This window comes from Myotis davidii, unplaced genomic scaffold, assembly GCF_000327345.1.
Source record: "Myotis davidii unplaced genomic scaffold, ASM32734v1 scaffold126, whole genome shotgun sequence".
NCBI lineage: Eukaryota > Metazoa > Chordata > Mammalia > Chiroptera > Vespertilionidae > Myotis > Myotis davidii.
The window spans coordinates 596,736-617,914 of record NW_006297660.1 but is presented as its reverse complement, the minus strand read 5'-3'; the positions used below and the strand labels follow the sequence as shown (position 1 = coordinate 617,914).

At 37.7% G+C, this 21,179-nt stretch overlaps 1 long non-coding RNA gene across 1 annotated transcript; it reads right to left on the bottom strand.

Moving 5' to 3' along the window:
• Window positions 1-1,100: 1,100 nt before the first annotated feature.
• LOC107184591 lies at window positions 1,101-19,746 on the bottom strand. Its single transcript, XR_001515461.1, has 4 exons — window positions 19,735-19,746; window positions 8,533-8,535; window positions 1,746-1,749; window positions 1,101-1,207 (listed from the first exon to the last, which is right to left on the bottom strand). It is a non-coding gene; the product is annotated as an uncharacterized LOC107184591 (long non-coding RNA).
• Window positions 19,747-21,179: the final 1,433 nt, after the last annotated feature.

The following is a 21,179-nucleotide window of genomic DNA, read 5'->3' as shown; positions in this document are numbered from 1 at the left end:
ACATGACTTAATGTTATTTGAATTTTCCCTATGATCTTCATTATTAATATTTGACAAATACTAATATTATTTCACATTTAATAAAAATCTACACATGAATCAAAAATTTAGAAAGCAATCATGAATTCTGCAATAGTTAAGTCAAGAATAAATTCCAGATCTAAAAAACTAACTACGCTTTAACTCTGTTGTCAGAGCAGAGATTAAGACAAGATTTGGAGATGTTGGCAGACTATTTAGATCTAGGCAATGCTAGAAAAGAGTAAACAAGCAATGCCGATATAATTGTTCAACTTAAGGTCACTGTTATTGGCTAGGGGTCCCATTCTGCTGTGTTGCTGGAGAATGGTGCTGAAAATCTCCCCTTTTTATCCATGCAAGGACAGAATCCTGGAACATTTCACCTACTGCTGGCATCCATTAATTAAAGAATCATGCCTTGTCTTGCCAGTGTGGTTCAGTGGTTGAGCATCTACTTATGAACCAGTTCAATTCCTGGTCAGGGCTCATGCCTGGGTTGAAGCTCAATCCCCAGTGTGGGCATGCAGGAGGCAACTGATCAGTGATTCACTGTCATCGTTGATGTTTCTATCTCTCTCCCTCTTCCTTTCTCTCTGAAATTAATAAAAACATATTGTTTTTAAAAATAATTGTTCCTCAGGACAAGTTCCACATAGTACCAACCTGTGCTTTTCTGAGATGAACAAGTTTTTATGGTTTAAAAAAAAAAGCTTTGTGATAAAATGTGAGAAGACAAAGGGTTGCTTGAGGTGACATTATCACTATGAGTCTCAACGGGCCTGAGTTAAGCCAAATGAATTTGACTATGATCACATTAGAGTTAGAATTAGAGTTAAGCCAAATGAATGTGACTATGGTGTACCAAAACAAAATTTGCCCCATTTTAAATTCACTTTATCATTGGATTATCAAGAAAGTGGTTAGCTGGAACTTCTGAAAACAATTTCATAAAGGAAGGTTATCACAACTAAGTTCCCGTTGAAGCACGGTAGCAACCATGTTTGGGTACATGTTTAATATTTTAACCCTCCTGACTTGGCTTCTGTCATTATTTGCTTGCTAAAATAATAGAAAAGTTATTTTGATTTTCTGAATTATATAAATCATCCCATTCAATTGAATACCTTATTGATTGTAATGTGAATACCCCATTGATTGTGGTCATACTGATTTTAGAAAGCATATTCTTCTATCCCTGGGAACCAGGACAGCACAATTATCCTAAATGGCCTCAGTGGCTACAGATAATGCGATCCAGTTGACTCAGTGGTCCCAAGACCCGAGGGCTCCAGATAATGTGCTTCTGTCAATTCAGTGGTCCCAAGACCCATGGCTCCAGGCAATGTGTTTCCATTGATTCAGTGATTTGGAGACCCAAAACTATAATTTAACTAACTCATTCAATTCTACTTCTGTAAACTGCTGGGCTATGTAATTACTAAGAGATTTGGAGAGCAAAATGCCCCCTTGTAGTCCCGGATTTGCAATAAATGTGACTCCTTAATTCAACTTCTTGAGGCGTCCTTGTGTGATTCGCCGGGTACATTACAACACTGTCTCATGAAAATTGGGCATATATGGGCACGTAACAATCAAATATATATATTATTGGGTTAAATGTGAATACATATTCTGATGAATATGCAGCAAGTATAGAGGTGAAAAAATATATCAGTGTTATTGGTGTGGATGGTGGAGAGGTTTTGGAATTCTAGTCCTCTAACTAGACTGATCTATTAAATGCTAGAGATTTGACTTAACTACCCTGGAAATCGCTAGGTTTAGAACATCTACTGATGAAAACCTCAATAGTTACGTATTGTATCAAGAGGTTAGGATGTAATGAAATGTCTTTGGAATTGTAGAAATAAGCCATCAGTACATTTGGAAGATGCATTTATCGTCTGCAAACACTTAGTGACATTTTCACTTTTAGTTTAAAAAATGTGTATATAGTTTTTGTTAAGGAAAATAAGCAGAAAATGTACGAAGGTATTAACACTTCTGGAGACCCTCTAGAAAATATGTAAATAGAATGGCGAGGCTGCATGTATTATTACTCAACCTCTTAGGATTCCATTTTCGTTTCATCATAACACAGGAGATGTTGAGAATTGAATGCTCTCAGCTTGCTTCCTCTTGGTTACATACTTGCATCATTGATGAGGCACTCAGTATTACAAAGCAGATGCATATTTTTAAAACATTTTGCTTTACTGTTTGAGATAGACCATCAGAATGTGTGCATGTGTTTACAGCAACAGATAACAAGATACAGTAATGAGAAAGAGAACAATGCAATGACTCACTATTAGTGATCTCTCAGCAGACTTTCCTATAGATGATAGCATACATCCTGTCACTACAGTGAAGAGCATCTAGAAATCAGCAGTAGAACAGCAGTTAACAGTTTATTTAACACCTGAAGTGTTTGCTATAGCACTTTGGGAGTGTTCTGTTGCCAGGAAACAATAAAGCAGCTATCATCTAGATAACCTTGGGGGAAATAATGGTTTTCACTGCCTATGTAAATCTTCCTCAGATCAATGAGTTATTTTTAGCCCGGCAAAGATACTATCACTTTTTAAAGAAATGAAGGGATTTTCTGTTAACAATTTTATAAGGGAAATCACTCCCCTTAATAATAATTTCACTTTAGTGCCTGATAAAGAGGGGAAATTTCAGTTTTCCCATATGTGTCAAAATCAAATAAGAAAGCAACAATAAAAGCAAAGCTCAGGAATGACATTGGAGCCAAACAGTAGCTGTAGTGTGATAATCAAAGATCATACAGAGAGTAGCTGTAGTGTGATAATCAAAGATCAGCCAAACAGTAGCTGTAGTGTGATAATCGAAGATCTGGCTTTGGTCCATCAATTATAGACATTGTCATTGATATTTCTAGCTAACAGAAGTACTTTAAACTATGGTTGGCTAATTTCCATGGAGAAATGTGTATATTAGGAGGGGCAGATGGATAAAGAAAACATAAGGTATAAAAATGAGAGAGAGAGAGAGAGAAAGAGAGAGAGAGAGAGAGAGAGAGAATAAATCTATATTGAGAGATCTATAATTTTAAAATTCTGCAAATAGTTCTAAGCACTTCATATCTGAAAAAAATTAAGGTTGAATTATAATTTATCTCTTTAATCAAAATTTGTCATACTTATCTTGAATAACACTTTTCTCTTTTTGTAAATAAATATGTCTCTGGCAAAGATCATACATATGCATTTATCTATTAAACATATCCACTGTTTTAATGGGCAAAATACCTAAATTTATATTTACTGTGATTACTGATATTTTTGGATACTTCATGCTATTTTATTTATTTGTTTACAATGGTTAATATTTACTAATTCTTCAGTTTGTCTTAAAAAAATAGTAGATGTGTTTTTCTATCTTAGTGAATGGTTTCTTGCCTTTTTCAGCTTCTTTCAAGTTAGATATCAGATTATACTCTTAGTTTTTAAAAAATGCTATTATATATTTTAGTGTTTGGTTTTTTTTTTTATAATTTAGCTTGCATCTCCCCCGCCCTCGCCCCCGCCCCGCCCCCGGAAGTGAGGAGAGTGCGTTTCATTTAAAATTACTTTGCGCATTTTTTTTCTGCAAATAATGCAATAATATTTATACTTCAAGAAAAATTGAATTTACATGAAAACTTGTAAGGAGAAAGAGCCAAGAAAATAATGGGAATGCTAGATTTACCTTTTTCCCCGGATGACATATTTTAAATTGAAGCAACCATAGATTTTACAAATGAAAGAGATGAAGAGTGTGATTTAGTTTCTTATCACTTTCAGTGCCTTGAATAATAGTCCACAAATATTGATGTCTTCTCAATGAGTTGTACAGACATTAACAATTGCTTTTAGATCAGACAGTTGTTGGACTTCAACGAGTTGTCATTTCATCTCCCGGTGCTATTTTTATTTTTAGTAGCTTGTGTAATTATCTGTGTCACTCTAAGAGTTTTTAGGGTTTTTTTTTCCCTGATCTCGGTGGTCACAGAATTTTATTTATGTTTCTCAAACCACAAAAGTTATTGAATCACAGGAAAGTAACACAATGTCAAAATCTGATCATTTCTCTTATTAACTGAATGTCAGCATAGTTTGATATAATCATATCAATAGGATAAAGGCTAGTATTTGGGAAATGAGTTCTTAGCAATTGGGTATTGAAAATTTAAAAAAAAATGTCTATGCCGAAACCGGTTTGGCTCAGTGGGTAGAGCGTCGGCCTGCGGACTGAAGGGTCCCAGGTTCGATTCCGGTGAAGGGCATGTACCTGGGTTGCGGGCACATCCCCAGTGGGGGATGTGCCTCCTAGGAGGCGACTGATCGATGTCTCTCTCTCATCGATGTTTCTGACTCTATCTCTCTCCCTTCCTCTCTGTGAAAATTCAATAAAATATATTTTTAAAAAAATGTCTACAATTGTTTCTATCCCCATCCTCTCATTCTTTAATAATTCCAGTAATTTCTAATTTAAAGATTTAATTGGGATAAAATGTTAAAAATCAAATATTCTACTGTCATCTTTAAGAAAAATCTCTTTATAGGCATGCCAGTACTATAATATGAAATTTGCAAGTAATTTAAGAATATTTAACTTCAAATTCTACATTTGACTCTTCTTGCCATACTTCAGGATGAAAAATAGCCTTTCCCTTCTTACACATCCAGTAATTGAAGCTTACACATTCTCACACATTTCCTTGACCACTCCAGTGTCATGGGTGAAATAATTCGTTGCTGCAGATTAACTGTCAATATTTGACACACATTATGAATCATTTATTTATTTTTTTTTGCCTCTTGAAACCTTTATCTGCATATGGTATTCCCTATAGTAATGGAAATGCAACATACTATATTTATTCTGACTGATCTCTCAGTGGGAATAAAAAACACAAGAATCCAGTGTTTTAAACTCCTTTTTTCCTTAATGGTCTTGTCCTAATTGGATATTCACTGTGACAGTGAGCTATATTGATGAAAATGTCATTATGTAATATTATGCCTTTATAACCTAGAAGAACATAATAACCATAACGTACTGGCTATTAATCTCCATTTGTTTTTTCTTAGATATTTTTCACCTTTCTCAGCCCCCTTCTGTGGATAGGGCCATTTTTTTTTTCTTTCAAAGCATCAGTCCACAGGCCCTCTGGCTTATTCTTGGGGTTCAGGCAAGGGGACTGCAAGGGACAACAACCAGACCCGGGCGTGCAGTTTGAGGAGATGATGGTACTGTAAGTGGCTGATACCGGAGAAACGCCTCCATGCTATTTACCTTGTTTTGAACAAAATGTTGCTTGTTTGGCTCCTCAATCTGACTTTCATTTGGGCCTGAGGAAAAGGGTAAGCTTCTAGCAGATAAAGTCGGGTCAGGGAAAGGAGACAAGGAAATGCGGTGTTAATGCATATTTGAGATTAACTTGCAGTTGAGAAGGTTAATTAATATTTGGGGAATTAAAAGCTGAGGGGAGGCAAGATTTTCGTCAAGAAACATATGGCAAGAAGCATGTGACATCCACTGAGTCTCAAAAAAGATTGCATCCCGGGAATTCCCATCAGCAACAGAGTGGAGCTAAGGAAAGCCTCATCGTTTACTAAACACACATTTAATAAAAAGCATGTTGTTTAACTCAGAGTTTCTCGCCCTTGGTGTCATTGGCATTTTGGGGCAAATACTTTATTTCTAGGAGCCATTGTGTACATTGTCTGTGATGAGCCATATCATTGGCCTTCACCATTAGATACTAATTCACATCTCCCCTGTCCCTCTGTGGTAGAGAAAATTTTAAAAATAACTTTAGATATTGCCAAATATTCCTTTTGGGGATAAATATCCCCTGAATAAGAATCACTGGTAAACATTTATTTAAAAATTACATTTTTTTCTTTTTTTTTTCTTTTTTCTAATTGGGCTTCTTCATACACAGAGTAAAAATTGATATTCTTAAAATATGGAAAGAACCATTCGGAAGCATAAGTAAACACATATTTATATTTTTATGACCTCTTATGGAAGTCTAATATACATATAGAAAGGTATATATACTCTTAATGTACAATCAATGCACATTGCACAATATAACATCCTGATAGCGTAAAGTTTGATGAATTTTAACACATTGAACCAATCTGGGCAACTGGCACCAAGACCCAGGACTTGCCCATGTGCCCCCTCCCCTCTGTACACTGCCGACAAGGGGACTGACCCCTGTCCTGAGCTCTGACAGCCCAGATTGACTTTGTCTGCCCTGGGACTTTCTATGAATGAAATCACATGGGTTAGTAGTCTTTCATGTGTGAGGTTTTCCCCCTCAATATTATTATTGTGTAATTCATCCATATTGTTCCATGTGTTTATAGATTATGTTCATTAGTGTTTGTATCACATTCTGTAAATATAACTCAATTTATCTTATGCACTGTAAATAGGCATCTGAATAGGTTCATTTTCTGTGACTACTATGAATAAAACCTCTGTGAATACTTTTGTGCCATGTACTTAGCATGTGTGCATGTGCGTGAAAAAAACTGTTTTGTGGTGTGCTTTTTTTTCCTTCCTGGTCAGTGTCTGCCCCCGGAGTAGCATTGCTGGAGGAGGAGGGGTTTGATAGAAACTTGCTTTCACATATCTATATCCAGTCCACCCAACACTGTGTATTAAAAAGACTGTGCTTTCCCCACGGTAGTAGAGTGTAGCCTTTGTTGTGAATTGGGTAACCATGGTCTACTTATGAACTTTAATTGTGTGTTATTACTTAGTTTGATATTTGGTGTTTTAGTCCTTCTGCCTTGTTTTTTCTTTAACACTACCCTGACTCTTTTTTGCCTTTTGAATTATCACAGGAGTTTAAGAATTAGCTTGCCATGTTGGGAAAGCTAAATCATTTCCTTTCGGTCTTTCTTTTCTTTATTTTATTTTAAGTGTTTATGGTTATAAATTATCCTATAAGAATTCCTTTAGCTTTAGCTCATGATTTTTATATGAATATCTTCACTATAGTCACTTAAAAATATTTTCTAATTTCCATTTAAATTTTTTAGCCCATGGTTTATTTTTTAAATGTGTTTTTGTGAATACAGGCATTGTGCCAGCAACCGTAGACAATTCACTTACAGATTTCTATCATTTGTCTTCAGATTCTTTTGGACTATACATAGTACACAATCATAGAATCTGTGCATAATGACAGCTTTAAATCCTCTCTTCCAGTTCTTATCATCACAATGGCTAAGACCTTGACTCTGACAGGCAGCTGGAAGGACTGATTGTCTCAGTCCTTTCAGACGTGGAGCTGGGTTCCGGTGGCTTGCAGCCTCAGTAAAAATCCAGCTACCTCTGGTGTGCTCTCTTCTCTCAGAATGTCACCCTCCACACTTTCGACTTAAAGTACAACGTTATCCTTAACCTCGGCCATGAGGTTATCCTTAGCATTCCTAAGCTATGACTCCACTTTTCAGCTCTCACCAGGGAAAATCCAAATATCTAACAAAAGAAACAAAAATGAACTTGCAGGGAGCACCACTCCCCAGCAAGCCTTTATTTTCCAGGCACCTAAGGACTGACTGCAAGGTTTATTTCGCCCTTTTGAAGCTCTGGCCTTTCTTCAGTATCTGCTGTGCTCCCCAGCTCAGGAAATGACCATGGGTCACCCCGACTATATGTACGGAAGCCCTCAAGTTTTTCCTCCAGCCCTCCTCATGCTTACAAATCTGTGGTTTCTTCCCCCTGACAGTGACCTCTGCCTTGGCTAAACTTTCTCTTCAGCCTCTTTCCAGATTTGATGTATCCCCGGATTAAGAAAAATTGACTCACCATAGTCAGCTCTATCCAGAAAAGTCCTTGTAGGCTGTGTTTATTCAGCCAGTCCTCCTTACTTCGACAGACCTCTGGTAGTCCCAGTGCATACTGCTTGTCATGTCTGTGACTTTTTCTAGTTCTTGCAACAAAGCATCAGCCCTGGATGACCTACTGTAAGTGATGGCGAACCTATGACACGCGTGTCAGAGGCGACACGCGAACTCATTTTTTTGGTCGATTTTTCTTTGTTAAATGGCATTTAAATATATAAAATAAATATCAAAAATATAAGTCTTTGTTTTACTATGGTTGCAAATGTCAAAAAATTTCTATATGTGACACGGCACCAGAGTTAAGTTAGGGTTTTTCAAAAGGCTGACACGCCGAGCTCAAAAGGTTCGCCATCACTGTACTATATCCTAGTTTGTAGCAGAGGTCTCCCATCATTTTTTCTTAAATTTCTTTTTTGGAGGTGAAATTTGCATAACATAAAATTAACCATGTTACAGACTACAATTCAGTGGTACTTAGTATATTCAGAATGTTGTGCAAATACCATCTCCATAGACTCCCAAATCTCTTCATCTCCCCAAAAGAAAACTCCTATTCCTTAAGTCAGTTCATTTTCTCCCTCCACCCTGCCTCCGGCAATTACCAACCTGCTTTATGTCTTCATCAATTTACCTACTCTGGATATTTCATTTAAATGGAATCATATAATAATGGAGCCTTTGTGCCTGGTTTCTATCACTTAGCATAATGTTTTCAAGGTTTATCCATGTTGTAGCAAGTGTTAGCACTTGAAATTTTTGGAAGACAGATCTCATTATGCATATGTTCCATTTTGTTTATCCATCTTCTGATGGTGAACATTTGGGTTGTTACTACATTTTGGCTTTTATAAATTGTGATGCTATGGATATTTGTGTACATGTATTTATTCAAATACTTATTTATAGTTCTGTTGGGTTTATACCTAGGAGTGAAGTGGCTGGGTCACATGATGACAATGCTTTGTTTAACTTCTTGAAGTGACAACATATTTTTTGTCTAACTTTTTGAAGGAGGCAGTTGATTTAAAGTCTTGTCTAGGACAGTTCATGTCTATGCTTCCTCAGGGACAGTTTTTAATGTAACAAGCCACATTTTCTTGTTTCTTCAAAAGCTTTATTTTGCTATTGTTGTTGAAATATTGTATATTTAAATACTATAATTTGCTAACTCTGAAAATCAGATTCTTTCTCCTACTCAGCAATTTGTTATGTGTGTGTGTGTGTGTGTGTGTTTTACATTTGAGGTGGAGTTGTTGCATGGTTTAGTAACTTTCATATACTATTTTTTAAAGACTATCATTTGTCACATGAAGTCTCTGAAGCATTTTTGTATTTGTGTGTTTTTTTTACATTGTGACCATGTAAATGGATAGAACATTTGCATAGAGATTTCTTGAATGCCTGGAACAAAAAAATAAATACAAATACTCTATCTTTGTAGATTGGCTCTGTGTTGAAACACTTCTTCAGTGCTTAGCCACGCATGCTGTTTATAAACCTGCCCCAGCTTTTAAGATCAGCCATAGATGAAAATGAAGTCTTCTAAGGTTGTTTGTTGTTTTTAGCATGCATCCTTTCCTGAGTTGTGCATGAGGGATATTATATAATGCTCTAATTCTCCCAAAATACTTTCCCCCAGCTTTTCCTCCCAGGTTTTCAAAAATATTGATTGTTTGTCTCCATTGTAATCTTTGCCCCAGGCAGCAGCAGATTACTTTGCCTTTCACAGTTTTTGAAGAATGCTCTGTACCTCACTCCTTTTCTAACCCTGAGAGGCTGAAAAGTTAGGGGGAATAAATGCAAATCCTTGCTTAGTCCTTCAGGCAGACCCCAAACTGGTCCAACCCAACAGATTCAGGTCCTAGAGAGCAAGGTCTGCCCTCTCTCTCTCTGGACCCGGAGACACAGGGTCCCGCACAGGGAAACAGGCTGCTGTCCTCAGATTGCGGCCAATATGGGGAGCAGGACAGGAGCACGAGTAACTAAAAATGCTGCACAGCTTTCCTAGGATTTCTAACCAACTAATTCTCCAGTCAGTGCTTGCTTGCTTGCTGTAAACTTTTGACTATTTTCCAAAGTTCTGACAAAGGTGATTTTGAATAGTTTTGCTCATTTTGTTTGGGGGGATGAGGGTTGATTCTGTGGAGGGACACGTCCTCAGAACTACTGTTATTTCTCACTGATGTCACTAAAACACCCTGCTTTTCTTTTCATGCCAAGTTAAAAACCTTTTTCCTGGAGAGCTCTCATTCAGATCCCATAACTGACATGCAAGTCAGAGCGACAATGTTTTAGCTCTCTTTCAGCCTCCTTTTACAGATTCAAGGGGGTCAGTTTATCTCCTTTCAATTACCTTTTAAAAATGTATCTTTATTGTTGAAAGTATCACAGATGCCCCCCCTTTCTCCCATGGACCCCTTCCACCCGACATCTGCTATCCCAGGCCTTCACCACCTATTGTCTGTGTCCATGGGCTATGTGTACATGCATAGAAGTTCCCTCTTTGGTTAATCTCTCCCCATCCATCCCCCAACTCACACTGCCTTCCTTCTGAGGTTCCTCAGTCTGTTCCACGCTTCTATGTCTCTGGATCTATTTTGTTCATCACTTTATTTTGTTCATTAGATTCCACATATGACTGAAGTCATATGATATTTACCTTTCTCTGACTGGCTTATTAGTTCAGCATAATACTCTCCAGGTCCCTCTATGCTGTTGCAAATGGTAAGATATTCTTTTTTGTTATAGCCTCTCAATTAATTTTAAATACACAGTTATGTACACTGGACCAAAGGACATAGACTTGAAAATGATATGGAAATTTTATGTATATGTACTATACACACACATATACATACATAGGAGCATGCATATGACTAGCAACAGCAAAGAAAGATAGAATATGCTGCATTGCCAGCTATGTTTGAATTGTTTCCTAATGAGGTGCTATTCTTAGTTGTCCTATTTATTGTTTGAGTCTTGAGAAAACTGGGACATGAGAAGATTTAATTTATAGCATCTTCAGCAAACCCATTCAACTCTATTTAGTCTCAGAGTTCTTGGAGAAGCTTTGACTGTCAAGACTGTCAAAGAAGAAATCCAGATCCACCCCTCCTTTTCTCAAGGGAAAATGGCTGAGTTCCATTTGCAGAGCGTCAGAAAAACACAAACATGAAGATGCAAAGTTATGTACTTTAATTTAGTTGGGATTTTGCCAAAAATAGGAGAAAATTTCACATTGACTTAGATATCTCTATGAGAATTTAACAAAGAAAGGGCATTTAAAATTAAACTGGAATATAGCTCAATGTATTATTTGAGCTTTGCTGGCATGTAGGATTTCTGTAAGTGTCTTTCTTGATATATGTCTCTACCCTGAGTGGTTAGATTGTTCAATGTACCAGAGCACAATGTAAGTTTAAAAATCAAAGAAAACTCCTCATGATCTGAATATATTACATCAAATTATGTGTGCCTTTCTAACATGATGACATCTGCCCAGAATACTTTCAGAAGTAGATTTAATTTTGTTGCAGTCACACTGTAGAAATTTTTAACATGGCCTTAAAGTTGTTTGACCCCTTCAGCTTGAGAGAGGGGTTTATGCCTCTCCCCATGAATCTAGGTTTCTTTGACTGCTTTGCCAATATTTGATAACATTTATCAGGGAAGCTATCTGGCTGGTCTCCTGTTTTTGTTGTTCCTTTCTTGGGGTAGGAGGCACTAATGTTTTGGATAAGATTTTAATTCCAAATTAACTTTCTTTTACCAATATGTTATTCTAAGTTGTACTTTCTTCTTGAATTGGTTTTGGTAATTTCTATCTTTCTCAGACTTTTGGTTGATTAGACTGAGTATTTGGTCACCCTCCAATAATAGCCCAATGCTGCTTCATTGGAGCCACATGCTGGCATAGCCCTGAGAGTTAAAAGAGAGAAGAAATCCTCCCAACAAGCAAAGTGTAAGTCATTCATATTATGTGGAAAAAAGAACAGGCCAGTAAAAGAATAGATACAGACTCATGGGCAGTTGCAGATGGCGTAGCAGGTTTGTAGAAAGTATGAAAACAAAACAAAGCAAAACAACAATCAAAAATGAGATCACCAGATCAGGGTCAAAGATGTCTTGGGAATATGTATGTCAATGGACCTATGGGAATAGGTTTACTATATGATATTCATAGTGCAAGACGATGGCCAACAAAAAGCATGCACCACTGACAATGTATTAAACAAATAGAGTAACATCGGACAAATGTCAGACATTTTGTCTCATCTTCCCCGGTTGCTTGTGGAGTGTGGTTCTTGGGGTACCGCTGGAATAGCATTTCTGGAGGCCCCCATGGAGGATGAGATATGGTAGAAAGTTTAATTTTCATGGAATTCCATCCCTGGGTTTCCAAAGTGCCACTTCCCTTAATCCAGTCAGAGAAGAAGTGTAGCTGGGGTTTCAGTAGAGCTAAAATCAGACCCAGTGTCCAGAGTTTCCTTTCCATGTTGGAGCAGGGTCCAGTCCAGCATGAGGCTAGCTTTAGACCTAGATGGTGCTACTTCGAGCACAAAGTTCAATAATGAATCCCTGAAATGGCATGATGCGTGAAGAGATCACCTGGCCTCTTGGTGGCAAGTTAATTGCAATGGAGTCCCCCCACACTAGAAGATGACACAATTCTTCCCAACTGGAATCAAAATTTATTCTAGGTGCTGTTTCTGCTGGCAGGGCCTAACCTGCACCATTATTTTTGAGGATTTGTGTATAAAATGTAAATTTACCAACTTGGAAAGTGCAACTAATATGCCAACTTGCAGATAATACCTTGCTAGGTTAGAGTGCTATCCTCCAGGATACAATTATTCTTAAAATCAACAACCTTCATTTGATACCATGGTGTCAAAAAAGTAGAAAAATGGATTTGAGAACTGAGGTTTGGAAGCAAAATTCAACCTGTTTACTCTTATTTTTAATGATCAATTTACAGGATTTTTGCTTATTTCTCCTTTTTTACCTTTAGCAATCTGAGTTTCCTGAGGGAGAAGACTTCCACCAGTACATGCAGCAAGAGCCCTTTTAAACTTTAAGCTAAAAATCAATTAAATGTGTCATTATCTCAGCAGGAGTAATTGATCTTGATCATCAGAGCAGGCAGGGATGTCGTTATGCAAGGACAGAAAACACGTGCTTGGCACCTGCGTGATCCTCTGAGATATCACGTGGTATTTCCTCACCCAGGTTTGATGTGAATGCATCAGTGCAGGAGGCTGAAAGGGGCATGATGACCAGGAGTTCAGGTCCCATTGGGAAGAACTTCTGGGTCAACACACCACATAATTCCTAAGACAGGGAAGATGCTGGTTAAAGTGAATCTAGACTTGGTAAAAAAAAAAAAAAAAAAAGGTTGATTTCAGGTACAGCTGCAAGATCATCGATGGAGGTGAGGTTGAAGTCTATTCCTGTTGCAAGTTATCTTAGGAAATATGAACAACATGAATCTGTGAGGAAGAGTTTCCATAATTTATTATATAAAGTATGTGGAGCTGAAGAGAACAAAAGGTGGACTGGAATGGCTGCCCTGGTGTGCTACCAAACTTTACCTGAACGTTTTGGTAACTGATAACTTTATGCTGAGTTCACTTTTTGAATTTTCCTCAGTCAAGGAAAAGTGCCTTACCCAAGGGGACACTGTCTCCCCAGGGCACTCAGCATCTAATGACACGGTGTGGTGGTGTAAATGCCTGATCTCCTTCCACAAGGAGGGATATTCTGAAGGGCCATCCCAGCACAGCTGTCCATGGGATTGACCTAGACCTCCACTGATAATGCACAAAGTTCAAATCCTTCTTTGTCCAATCCTAATTCCTTCATGCCTCTAGAGGTGTTAATATCGAGGACACTCCTCAACAAAATTCTTACATGCCAACTTATATCTACAAATTTGCTTCTTGGGAAACTCTATGTAATACATGGACAACATGAGTTTTTTTCCTCAAAAACAAAAAGACCAAAATATGATCCTGTTTTATCTACTTAAATGGATAACAACTGCCTTTTATCTCCACTAGTTCACCAGCTAGTGCATTAGTGTATTCAGATAAAATAATAAACTCAGATATCATACTATGATAGCCTATGGAGTTAACTACTCCAAAGTAAGAGGTTTGATGCACACAGGATTCTGTTATCATTCTTCTTCTTCATGATATAACTCAGTGATAGTTTTGGTCACACAAATACAGCAGAAAAGAGTAAGCTCATTTGCGTTGCTGCTACCAACAAGAAAATAGGAAAAGTCATATTTTTAGTGGTGTCTGCCTTGTGGAGAAGTGGCACACACATATTTGAGGAAAAGCTATGGGGGAAAAATTATGGAAATGCTTTAAGAAACAGAAAAACTCAGCAATATGAATTACCAAAAGTATCTATGTATATAAAAGCCTAAGCAATCATTAAGGTGGAACGACCAGAATGACTGGTCATTATGATGCACACTGACCACCACGGGGCAGACGCTCAACACAGTAGCTGTTCCCTGGTGGTCAGTGCACTCCCACAGAGGGAGTGCCAGGTTAGCCAGAAGCCAGACTCATGGCTGGCGAGTGCAGCTGCCACAAGAGCCTCTCCCAATTCTGTGGCAGCACTATCAAGCAGGCACAGCGGGCTGGATGAGTGTGAGTGGCACAGCGCCTGGTCCCAATTCGGGCTTCTCCCTGGCTGCCTGCCACTTGGCACACTGCTACATTCACTGAGGAGTCCTGGACTGCGAGAGGGATGTCTGACTGCCGGCATAGGCTGGATCCTGGTTCCATTCTCTGTAGAAGGCAGTCAGTCTGAATAACTCAGTGATTCAGGGAAGCACAGGGAACTCAGGGTGAGCCTGCCTCCATGCTTGACTCACCCACTCGATAGTGTTCACAGTACAGACTGTGGTGGCCCAGCCCATGCACGTGCAGCAGCTGCTGAAGCTCAAGCAGCAAGCCATGCAGCAGCAGAAGGCCATCCAGCCACAAGCTCACAGTCGGACATTCCCCGAGGGCTCCCGGACTGTGAAAGGGCGCAGGCCGAGCTGAGGGGTCTCCCTCCCATTGCACAAAGTTCATGCACCAGGCCTCTAATTTTTTAAAAAAAATAATAGTGCAAACAAATACACTTTTCTTTCTTCAACATATTTTACAACAACCTGATGTCTGAGTAACTGCATAGGCTTCTCCAGTTACTTAACCCATGTAAGTGGCCCATTCCCTGAAAAAACATTTTAAAAAGTCAAAAGCATGTAGTTTGTTTTCTTATTTAAAGTACTTATTACAGAGAATATTTAGGGGATTCTTGTAGTAAAAAATGTAAATGAAAAATGTTAAACTTGATGAAATTGGAGATAATCATGTTTTCCTTTTATTCTTACTTCTTAACTAGATATCAAAGTTCCAAAAATCACTTGCTAACTATAGCATACAGTTAACTATTGTTTTTCTTAAGGAAAAAGTTTTTAGATTGTGCTTTATTTTTGAAAATAAAAAACATTAACTATATACTGATTGAATTCATAAAAATTGGAACCCAAAACATTCATTTGAAAATCTATCAGTCATGAATAAATTCTACAGATTTGATAGAGGAAATGAAACCCCAGTTATCCCAGTGGAAAAAAACCTTGTGATAATTAGGACCAGATCATTGAGGCTTGAGATAATTAGGGTGGAACTGGCAATACATGAGACCGTGCCTGAACTTTTCAAGTCCCTTGGTGGCAGAGCACAGCTTGGCCCGCTGCTGGCCGGAAAGCAGGAGGTCAGAATCAGCCAGCTGGATCCGTAGCCAGCAGTACTGAGTGGTCTTCCATTTCCCCAAGCACAAAGGACAAGAGGTTAGGAATCCTTATCTCTTCAACTGAAATCTATGTGAGAATTTCCCCAGTGGACTCTGCCTTCCTCTAGAGATGTTAAACCTTAGGGCAGGCAGATGGTGATTCTGTTAAATAGCTTGCATTGGGGAATAGATTTTTTTTTTGAAAAAAAAACCAAACTGAAATCTTGGAGACATAGAATAGAACATGGTCTAGATACCCATTATTATAAGTTATGTGTAACTTAGATATGTTTTGTGTGAAAACATTTAAAAAATAAAACCATAAATTATACAGTCCTGTTGAAAATAATTTAGAATCACTCTTCTTGAGGATTATGGTAATTGAGTAGAAGCAACTAAACTAGCAGCTTGCATTGAAATAGATTTCTTTCAGATAGGTATCCTGAGATGGTCAGAGAAAAGTCATAGCATATCATTTGATAATTAAAACATTTAAATGCATCACCAAAATAGTAGCAAAGATTTCTTACCATCTATGTGAGTGTGAAAGTGTTGGTTTGGTGAGAGGGATTTGTTAAACTGTAAAATGACGTTGTATTTGCAACCAAGGCCACGGCTGATCACTGGGACTCTAGAATATGGGTGGCCCTTCAGAAACATTCTGCTGTGAGGCAAATGTACTGAGCCTCTACGACTTCTTATTCTCAGTCACTGGATATAAGCTACTGCCTAGAATCAGGCAAGAGGTTGGGCAAGCAGCTCTCTTGGGCTAAGGCAGTGGTCGGCAAACTGCGGCTCGCGAGCCACATGCGGCTCTTTGGCCCCTTGAGTGTGGCTCTTCGCACGTGGTATTTTGTGGAAGAGCCACACTCAAGGGGCCAAAGAGCCGCATGTGGCTCGTGAGCCGCAGTTTGCCAACTCCTGGGCTAAGGGAATCTCCTAGGAGGATTTCATCTTTGAGCTATCAGCTACCAATATTACCAAAAGGCAGTTCCAGTAAATTATCATTATACAAACCCAGAATCTACCTTACCAACTTTAATATAATCTAAAATGCAAAAAAAAAGATTAAGTATCATTTACTTTTTTAAGGCATGGATCATAAAAAAGTTTGAGGCAACCTTCAGATATATCCCAACTTAAAAAAAAAAATTAGTTTGATCTATTTTTTTAATGAGAGCTTTTTCAGTGTAATGGGTAAGGACAAAATTATTGCCCATTTTCTTTGTACATTTTCTTAAATACTTAAAGTCTATTTTCTATTATCTTAGAAGAATATAAAATTGTAGCTACTCATTGTTCATAATCTACAGATATGTTGACTTTCTAACAACTCTAAAATCTCTCGAGTTCATGAAGTATAAAGGTAACAGAGTGGGGTCTTGAAAATTAGGTAAGAAAATTTCATGAGCAATTTAAGTGTATGGGTAATACATCCACAATGTAATTTCTGATATGAGTAATAAAATGAGACATATTCAAGAGATTTTTGTTGTTGTTGTTCAAATAGACAGAAAGGAGAAAAAGGAAAAGTGAAACGCTGCGTTTGAAATTTCTGCCAGGGATTCCTGGGTACGCTGTGATTTTTCTAACTGAAACGTGTTGTGGGGGAAAGGAAAGGATTTGGACATTTGAGGTGAAAGAAGGTAAGAACCTCTTTCAAATACAAGCCAAAGACTACATAGCGAAAAGGAAGGCAGGCTTAGTAATACATGTTGAAGTGTGATAATGGAATCCATGAGAGCAAATGCACAACAGGAGGAAGACAAGATTGTACTCCAGAGGCTCCGTGGACATGTCAAGGCTGGTAAAGGAAAAACAAACAACAGCAAAACCACACAAAAAAAATGGCCCTATCCGGTTTGGCTCAGTGGATAGAGCATCAGCCGGCAGACTAAAGAATCCTGGGTTCAATTCTGGTCAAGGGTACTTACCTTGGTGGCAGCCTCCTCCTCGGCCTGGGCCCCTGGTCGGGGGTTGTGCAGGAGACAACCAATCAATGTATTTCTCTCAAATAGATGTTTCTCTCTGTCTTTCCCCCTCTCTTCCATTCTTCCTAAAAATCAATGAAAAAATATCCCTAGGTGAGGATTAACAACAACAAAAAGGAAACAGAGAAAAATGAACACACAAAGCAACAAGAAAGAAAAGTGAACCCAAATGTGGTCAAAGATGTATTAAATTAGAAAAAAATAGGTTGTGAAAATCCAGAAAATATAGAGTTTATCAAAAATATCAAATAATATAGTGAAGTCAAGTGAAAGGCCTTTAAGTGTTTAGATCGTAAAGGAAGTCATTCTGAATAAGCAACTTCATTCTCAAAGGGGGGACTGACTGATGAAAGAGGCTAAAAAAGAAATACGTCCTATGAGGCAGGCAGAATTTAAAAAGTGCCCTCCCCCAAAGTTTTCAGCATAGGCCCTGGGAACATTAATATAATGAATAGCATGCTCATGAATATGTTACTTTACATCACCTCGGGGATGTGGCAAATGTAATTAAGTGTATAATCAGTTGACCTTCTAACTGGAGTAATTACCCTGGCCTAATGTAATCACATGAGCTTTTTAACAGCCCAGCATTTTCTTCAGCCAGTAGCAGAAGGGAAAATGAGAGACACCTGAAGTGTGAGACTAAACACACAGTTGCTGGCTTTGAGAACTAAATGGGCGATGGGAGAAGGTTTTGTTAGCAGAGATCAGTGCCTGGCCCACAAGCAAGGACAGTGGAACCTCAGACCTACAGCTGCACAGGATGGGACTCTGCCATTCACCTGTATGAGCTGGGAAATGAACTCTATTTCAGAACTTCCTGATAAAAGTTTAGCCTGGTCAGCACCTTGATTTTGGCTTGGAGATGCTTTGAGCATAGAATCCAGGTGAATATTTGGATTTACAGAACTATGAGCTAATAAGTGGGTGCTGTTTGAATCCACCAAATGTGTGGTAACTTCTTGTGCAGCAATAAAATAAAAATAAAAACTAATACACCCTGCTTAAAGAACAAACTTATCCCAGCCAACACATACACAATTTTTCTATAAGTGAATGTTACTGGTGACTCTCAGCATGAAAAATGAACGTGTTCCTGATGAGACCCATGATCATTAAGGTCAGCACAAGTGTAATTGAGGGATGGGATATATCTCTCACATTCCAAACTGATGCTTTGAATGAGCATTTTTTATTTAGGAATGCTTATGCACATTTTCCATTCAAAGTCTAAATTCTCATTCACTTCTCAAATTCAAGATCCATATAATTCCTCCCTTCTGGAAGTTAATCTGCATTTACTTCTGACCTCATTATTTCCCATTATATGTTATACTACTTTGTTTAGGTAGAATTCTGAATGTGATTCAAAGTATTAACTATGTGCAGTTGAAGTTAGTATTTGGTATCCTCATTGTCTGTCAGTTTGCTTATATTAAATGAGGATGATGCAAAGGATTGTTGAACCAAGGAAATGAGTGCTTGTGTCTGAGATCACTTAACTTAGCATTTGACACTTGAAGTATGTAATAATTAATTGTGGAATCTGAATCTTGCAAAAAACAAAGCTGTTGATTTAGTGATTATTCCACAGCATTTTGTAAGAATTTTTTTATAAATGCAAGTTCAAGGATTCTTCTGTTGAGTTTTAGAGAGAGAGAAAGGGAGGGGGAGAGACAAAGAGAGAGAAACATCTATGTGAGAGAGACATATAGATTGGTTGCCTCCTGCACATGCCTGACCAGGGCCAGGGATCAAGCCTGCAACCGAGGTATGCACCCTTCACTGGAATCAAACCCAGGACCCTTCAGTCCACAGGCCAACGCTCTATCCACTGAGCCAAACCTGCTAGGGCCAGTGTAATCAGTTTTTATATTATAATCGTTGCCTTTTTCTTTGAATCTGTAATCAAATACGTTTTACATTACTCATCTATTCATATCTAGAAACTGCCTTCTTTTCTCAGGTGTCAAAATGCAAAATACATTTAAATTTCATCATACTCCCAATAGATAGGAAAGCATAGGTATAGATAAAAGCACGATTTCATGCTTCTGATATCTGACTAGTGAAATGGCAAGAGGACAAATAAGAAAGGGTTCCATCTCCCTGAAACTAATGGAAGAATCACTTGACCCTATAAAAAGGCTTGATGTAATCATAAGTAGGTACAACTCTTATTGCACTTATGTTAGAGCACCGATATAAAGCAAAAGATTAATCCCATTTTCTATTTCAAGTTCCCTAATACACTGGCTATAAAACTCCCATACTTCATGATAGATAGGTGTTCTAAGTTGAAAACATTGACTTGGCGGTGGTTCACTAAGCGCTGACTCACTGAGATATAGAATATTACAGTAGGTTCAAGTCCAGTTCTTTAGAACTCAGTGAAACTTCACAATTTAGTAAAAGTATAAAAGTACTTTAATACCTCAGAAATTAAATTACCTAAATATGATCATGCCAATTTGTCTCAAAATTAAACAATTTTATTTTATCTACCGTATCATTACTGCCTTTTAATGCATAATTTTGATGTCATATGATACAACAATAGAGCAAAACTGTGCTCTGTTTTAAGATTTTAAAGACCATCAAAATTCTCATTTTTTTAGAACAAGATGAATGACTTTAGCAGCATCCTTCTTTCCTCCTTAAAAGAGTGGAGTCGTGTTATTGCTCTTCATTTTAAATGATAGGCACTTTAGTGGAATATAGCACCATTTTGAGAAAGCTGCTGTCATTTTACTCTGCATGTTTGGGATGCATAAATGCTAACTTTAATGATGCAGCATTTCCTTTGTAAAATTATATTTTATGGTGGATGAACTGGCCATTAATTTCACTGTAAAGACCTAATTTGTACATTTTAATGTATTGCTCAACTAATCTGTTTGTGTGAGGATAACAGCTGGAAGCTCCTGCAAGAAGACAGGAGAGTAAAAAGCCGACCTTAGTTCATAATTTCTTTGAATTCTCTTCCCTGTCCCATAAAATCCAGCTTTAAAGTTTTATTTCTTTGTTATGCCAGGATTGTGGTTATTTTGTACACGAATACATCCATGGCATGGCATGTGTTACATTGGTGCCGCAATTACACCAGATTGCACAATAGTTTGCTAATGCTCTATTATCTTTCTGTGCAAATTGCTAAAGTGAAGAACCCGGAATTCAGTCATGTTAGCCATACATCTCCAATTTAATTTACTCTCTTTAAAATTCTGCTCATCTACATTTTTACTACAAATATTCCCCATTTTCTTTTATTACTCTATCTCAGTGTCAATTGAATATTCCTGAGCACACTGGGTATTTTTTTTTTTCCACCAAGACAAAGGCTTGAAAATACTCTAGAGTTTTCTGAAAATTCTACAACTAGTATTTAAATAACATTTTTATATATTGGAACAAAATTTTAAGATAGCATATGCATAAACAGATATTTAATAGAAACAAATTAACTAAATGCAATATCTTCCAGAGA